Here is a 6,480-nt window from a genome sequence, read left to right on the forward strand (position 1 = left end):
AGTGGCAGGAAGGGGATCAAAAACATAACAGCAGAGCCCTAGCCAATTTTCTCAGTGGTTAGAGCAGTGGCTCAAGGACTGAAGGGTCACAGGTTCAATTCCAGTCAAGGCCACATACCTTGGTTGTAGGTTCAATCCCCAGCCCCAGCTTGGGGCTTGTGTGGGAGGCAACCAATCGATGCGTGTCTCACACATCAATGTTTCTCTGTCTCTCCCCCTCCCTTCCACTCTCTCTTAAAAAGTCAATAGGAAAAATATCCTTAGGTGAGGATTAACAAAAAACACACAAAACAAACAAACAAAAATGTAACAGCAGAAATGCATGAAATAGGAAATGTAGAAAGAATTAACTACCCTCCCCCCCGCAAAAAAAAAAAAAAAAAAAAAAAAAAAAGCTGGTTCTTTAAAAGAATCAACAAATTTTATAAACCTCTAGCCAGACTGATCAAGGGAACAAGAGGAAGGGATACCACATCAGGAATACAAGAGGCACATCCCTGCAGACCCACACATGGGAGTGAGCACACGGCCCACATGCACATTCTCTCTGAGCATCATCTTTCATTATCACAGCATCTCACTGAGGAAGGCGCTGTGACTGAACCTCATCTGTGGTTACAGACGGAGGAACAGGCTCAGAGAGTGGACATAACATGTGTAGGCCCCTCAGTAACTCATCAGCAGAACTGGGACTTGAACCCAGGACTCTAATCAAAGCTGAGAGTCAAGGTTTCTTCTAGGTTCTAATCCCAGCTCAGCTTTCTGGTTGTGCCCAAAAGCCATGGTGGATTCCTGTGGCCCTAAGAATAAAGGCCAAGTCCTCACTGTCACACAAGGCTCTCTTGTCCCCTCTGCCCTCGCCTCCACCCCTCAATCCTCGCTCCTCCGCTCCCACCACGTCAGCTGGCTTGTTATTCCATGAACCACTAAAGCAGTTCCCACCTCAGGGCCTGTGCCTGCTCCCTCCCCACCTGGATTTCTCTACTTGTCCTCCCTCCACCTGGATGCCTTGACCAGCAAATGAGCCCACAGTTGGCTCCACCCTCAGTCCCCTGTGGGCCCCCCACATTGGACGGGCCATTTGATTTTTTCCAGAAGCAGCAGAAACTCCAGAGCTGTGGACAGAACTAGGCACTGAGGAGGGAGACGACAGAAAAATACCCCAAACTCTCTCTCTCCTCCTGCCAGTCAGAGCCTCCCATGAACCAACACTGGCTAGAAGTGCAGGAGCCCAGGGACCCCACCACTGAGGTCAGCCAGGCACAGAAAAGACAATTGTCCCTCTGCAGATTGCTCCCCGAAGCCAGCCAGGCTGCAGCAGCCAGCATGGAGTGCAGATCCCTGGAGACACTGGTTCCAGCCGGAACTCAGACCCAATTGCCTCAGCCTCCCACTGAAGGGAAACTATGACCGCCTTCCAGGACTCAGCTGGGGCTTGGCCCTCATTGCCTCGGTTTCCCCACTGTAACTCAGGAAGGAACCAAGAGCAAGGGCAGCGTGGAATGGCCACCTGAGCCTGTGAAGGGCAGCTTTGAGGGCCTGAGGGCCCGGCCACTCACCAGACAGACCAGCCCCACTTCAGTCCTCGGGTCCCCCACTGATGGCGCCCGATGGCGCCCCTTCTCTCTGTGGCTCACATTTAGCTCTGAGCTCTTCCCCAGCTGCCAAAGAAATGGCATGCAAATGAGCTGCTATTTCATTTAAAGCATGGTGGGGTTTTTATTATTGATTTCAGAGAGAGGAAGCGGGAGAGAGAGAGAAACATCAACGATGAGAGAGAATCACCTATTGGAACGGACCACGGACGAACCCCGAAACCCGAGCATGTGCCCTGACTGGGAATCAAACCGTGACCTCCTGCCTCATGGTCAACGCTCAACCACTGAGCCACACCGGCCGGGCAAACAAGCCACGCTTTCATGCAGTCTGACTCCTGACAGAAGAGAGCTAATCAGAGGACAAGGCTAAAGGAACCTGGATTGGGAGTGAGTATGAGACACAAGGGAGGAACAGCACCTCCCTGGGCCTCAGGGTTCTGAAGGATTTAACAGGTGGTGCTCCCTCAATTACAGCCTTATCCTAGTTCAGGGGTGGGCAACCTTTTTGTGAGTGCGTGCCAAAACCAGTAAAATCTCCGATTCAAAATTCGTCTGCGTGCCAGCCCTAATTTTTTGCGAACATGTTACGCCTACTTGATATCTCTTAAGGTGTACGTGTGTGAAGAACCTTGAAGAAATAACAAAATTCATTCGAGCGACAAAAACACAGTATATGATGATGAAAAATACATTTATTTCTTAATGTGTACATGTACACTGATAGTCCGACAGAAAACTTTATGACTCCGTTTGATATTATCAGTGGGACTTTTGCTGCTGCATCGCTGATGACAGAGATTTTACATCGGGTTTATATTTCGTGACCTTCAGAGATAGGCACGAGCTACTACTTTCATCCGTCAGGCTACGCCTATTATGAGACTTAACAAAATTCATCACTGAGAACAAAGATTTACAAGCGTATATGGATGAAACCAAAACACTGGTCGGATCTAGGAAGGCAGGGAGAGTTAAGGCAGAGGCATAGAAATTGCTCTTCCCCTCTCTCGTCAATCCATGTCTATAATCTTTAAGATAACTTATTATGTGAAATTATTTATTTATCTAAGATGCACCTACACTGAATTTATCTGAAAAATAAAAAGTCGATATTAAGAAAAAAAATTGTAAATGGAAGATTATAAGAGAGGGTTTTGCGTGCCAGCAAAAGTTACTGGGGTGCCATGTTTGGCACGCGTGCCAGGGGTTGCCCATCCCTGTCCTAGTTACTAATTCAGCCAGGATGTATCTGTCTTCCCACTATGCACTGGGCACTGGCAGGTGCTGGGGAAACGGGTCTGAACAAAACACGTAAACTCCCTTCCTCACCGTTTTGTTGCGAGTGGCGAATAACTGAATTTCAGAATACTTTGGAAGGTAAGGAGTGCCGTGACAAAAGATCATGGACAAGGAGGGTTGGAGGTGTGGGGAGTTTGCAGTTTGAAATGGGTGGTCAGGCCCTGGCCGGTTTGGCTCAGTGGGTAGAGGGACAGCCTGCGAACTGAAAGGTCCCAGGTTCGATTCCGGTCAAGGGCACATGCCCAGGTTGTGGGCTTGATCCCAGGTGGGGCTTGCAGGGGCAGCCAATCAATGCTTCTCTCTCATCATTGATGTTTCTATCCCTCTCTCCCTCTTTCTTCCTCTCTGAAATCAATAAAAATATATTTTATAAGAAAGAAAGAAAGAAAGAAAGAAAGAGAGAGAGAGAGAGAGAGAGAGAGAGAGAAAGAAGAAGAAAGAAAGAAAGAAAGAAAGAAAGAAAGAAAGAAAGAAAGAAAGAAAGAAAGAAAGAGAAAGAAAGAGGTGGTCAGGGGAAGCCTCGCTAGGAAGGTGGCATTGGATAAGAGACTGAAAGAGGTGGGGGGGCGGGGGCGTCTGGAGAAAGGGCTTGCTGAGCAGAGGTCACACAGCCGGTCAAAGGCCCTGAGGCTGGACGGTGCCTGGCCTGTTGGAGGAACAGCAGAAAGGCGCAGGTGGCTGGAACGGAATGAGTGAAGGGGTGAGAGGGAGGAAGTGAGGGCAAGGAGGTGACAGGGCAGGTCGTGCAGGATCCTTTTGGCGCGGGAGGACTTGGGCTATTACCTGAGGGACATGGGAGCCATGAAGGCCGTGGCCAGAGCAGGAACCTGCCCATTCGGTGCTCATCACATCCTCTGGTGGCTACTGCCGGGAGGACAGGCTGTGGAGTCCGAGGTCCAAATCTGACTCAGCTGCTCACGGGCGCCTCCTGGTGGCTGCGAGGGAGAACAGGCCGTGGGCGGCGCCGGAGACCGCGGTAGAGAGGACTGCGCTGGCCCAGGAGGGATAGTGGGGGAGGTTGGGGGAGATTTAAGAGGACCCGGGGTGGGAGGTTGGAGGTGAGGGGGGAGAAGGATGGTGGGTTCCTAGGTGGAGGTGGAGGATGGGGGTGATAAGCAAGTGGGTTCTGGGTGTGTTCTTACACTGGAGCCGACAGGTGTGCGGTAGATTCCGTGTGGAGATTGAGGAAACCAGATGTATTGAGGCTGCCTCCAGGATTTGGGCCTCAGAACCAGGAGGATGGAGCCCTGTAAGGAGGAGGGGGAAGGTGCCGGAGGGGCAGGTTTTAGGAGAAGACCCAGAGTCCAGTTTTGGAATTGTACGTTTGGGGCTTTGCTAGGAGGTGCGTGTGGACACATAGTCGTCCATGCGTCTATGCTGGTTGTCTATGCGTCATAACAAATCTCCCCAAAAGCAGTGGCTTTAAACAACATGTATATTATTTATCTCAGTCTTCAGGCTGCAGAGCTGGGTTGTCTGCTCGGGCCGCATTAATGGTGTTGGCCAGCCCTGGGCCTCGCTAGGCTGGACTGGGGAGGGGTCCTCGCTCGGCTCCCTCAGGGTGTCCCAGGACTTGTCTACATATTGTCATAGGACTGGGGTCCCCCTCCTTGCTGGCTGTTGGCTGGAAGGCACACTCAGCTTCTGGCCATGTGGCCTTTTGTCCTAAGTGAGGTGGGAGCCATGGAGGATTCCAGGCAGAGCAGGGGCGTGGTCCCGTGTAAGAGGCAGGAATGAGTCAAAATGGCTGTTGTTTTCTTCAGTTGTTCATTATCCATTTCTTCCATGTAACACACACACACACACACACACACACACACACGCACATGCACAGGAATAGGCAGGAGCCAAACCCCTTGTGTCCTGAGGGTCCAGAACATCACTTGCCCATGGCAGGTGCACAACAAATACCTGTTGAAGAGAGGGGTGAAGGGGATCTCTCATCAACATTGTTGCTACTGCTGGTTTGAGTTTTCACCTCCCTTTTCTAAAATCATTTGGGGCTGCAAGTAAGGGACACCCCCCACCCACGCCCAGGAGGCTGGGTTTATCGGATGACCTGTTTTTTTCTGTCCTTGGTGTACAGGAAGTGGTGTACAGGTGTTCACAAGAGCTGCCACCCCATCCAGTGTCGGCTCATGCTTGATATGTCACTTCCCACCTCCCCAGTGCCTCAAAATTGTCCTTTGTCCAGTGGCCAGTCTCCTGACTCAGACTCACGTGCCTCTGTGGCCGCCTGCCCCTTTTTCCGTGAGGACTCTAACAAGGAAGCCTTGTTCTTCCCAGAGGACTAGGACGCAGGGAACCTGCCAGCCATCCCCACCCCCCTCTATCCTAGAAAAAGCTGGCTCTGCATATGGGACCGAAACGACACTGTTCTATTGGGTACCCTGCTGCGTGGCTGCCAAGCCCCCATTTTACAGATGAGGACACTGAGGTTCGGAGGAAAAAGTGGCTCACATTCAGAGACTGGGGGCTGAAGAGGGGCCCCAGCAGGCTTTCCTGGAGCCCACAAAGTCCTACCTGACCAGGTTCTTTCTCCTCTCTGGCTTTATCCACCCCTCTGGTACAGCCCCTCTGGCCCTTACCCTCTTACCCACCCCCCTTTTTTGGAGAACAATGAGCACTTTTATTAAATTAACTAAGAAAGGAGGGAGGGGAATTTATTTGCCTTTCTGGGCCTTGGTTTTCCTCAGCTAGAACTCCAACGCATAGCCATCTGGATGGCCACACTGGTCTGCTTTTTTTATCCTTACCCAAGGAGTGAGGATCTTTTTTCCATTTATTTGTTACAGAGAGTGGAAGGGAAGGGGGAGGAGGAGGAGGAGAGAGAAACATCAAGATAAGAGAGACACGCCGGAACCGGTTTGGCTCAGTGGATAGAGCGTCGGCCTGCGGACTGAAGGGTCCCAGGTTCGATTCCGGTCAGGGGCATGTACCTGGGTTGCGGGCACATCCCCAGTAGGAGATGTGCAGGAGGCAGCTGATCGATGTTTCTCTCTCATCGATGTTTCTAACTCTCTATCCCTCTCCCTTCCTCTCTGTAAAATATCAATAAAATATATTAAAAAAAAAAAAAAGATAAGAGAGACACATTGATTGGCTGCCTCACACACACACACACACACCTCACTGCGGTCCGGAAATCACCCACCCAGATATGTGTCCTTGACCAGTGCTCAGGCTGGCACTCTAACCACTGAACCACACAGGTGAGGCACTGGCCTGGTCTTGAAGCAAAGCATGCAAGAAGCTAGCCCTGCTGGAACTGTTCCTCTAGAAAATTGCTGACTTGGGCATTCTTTTCCCTTTCATCCTATTTTTTTCTGAATTTTCTTTGACTTTTTATTTGTTTGTTTGTTTGTTTAAAATATCTTCCTCCTCAGTAGTTAGCTTGGCCTCCTTCTTGTGGCCCAGGCGCAGTGCATAGTGGGACTTGTACCACTGTCGGTGGGGTGTGCTGTCAATGAGCACCAAGCAGTTCTTTACTAGGGTTTTGGTGCAAACTAGGTCATTGTTGGATGCATTGTAGACAACATCAATAATCCCTGTTTTGCACAGACAACACTCTGAGCCCCAGAAG

The sequence above is a fragment of the Myotis myotis genome, unplaced genomic scaffold (assembly GCF_014108235.1).
Source record: "Myotis myotis isolate mMyoMyo1 unplaced genomic scaffold, mMyoMyo1.p scaffold_m19_p_6, whole genome shotgun sequence".
Lineage (NCBI taxonomy): Eukaryota > Metazoa > Chordata > Mammalia > Chiroptera > Vespertilionidae > Myotis > Myotis myotis.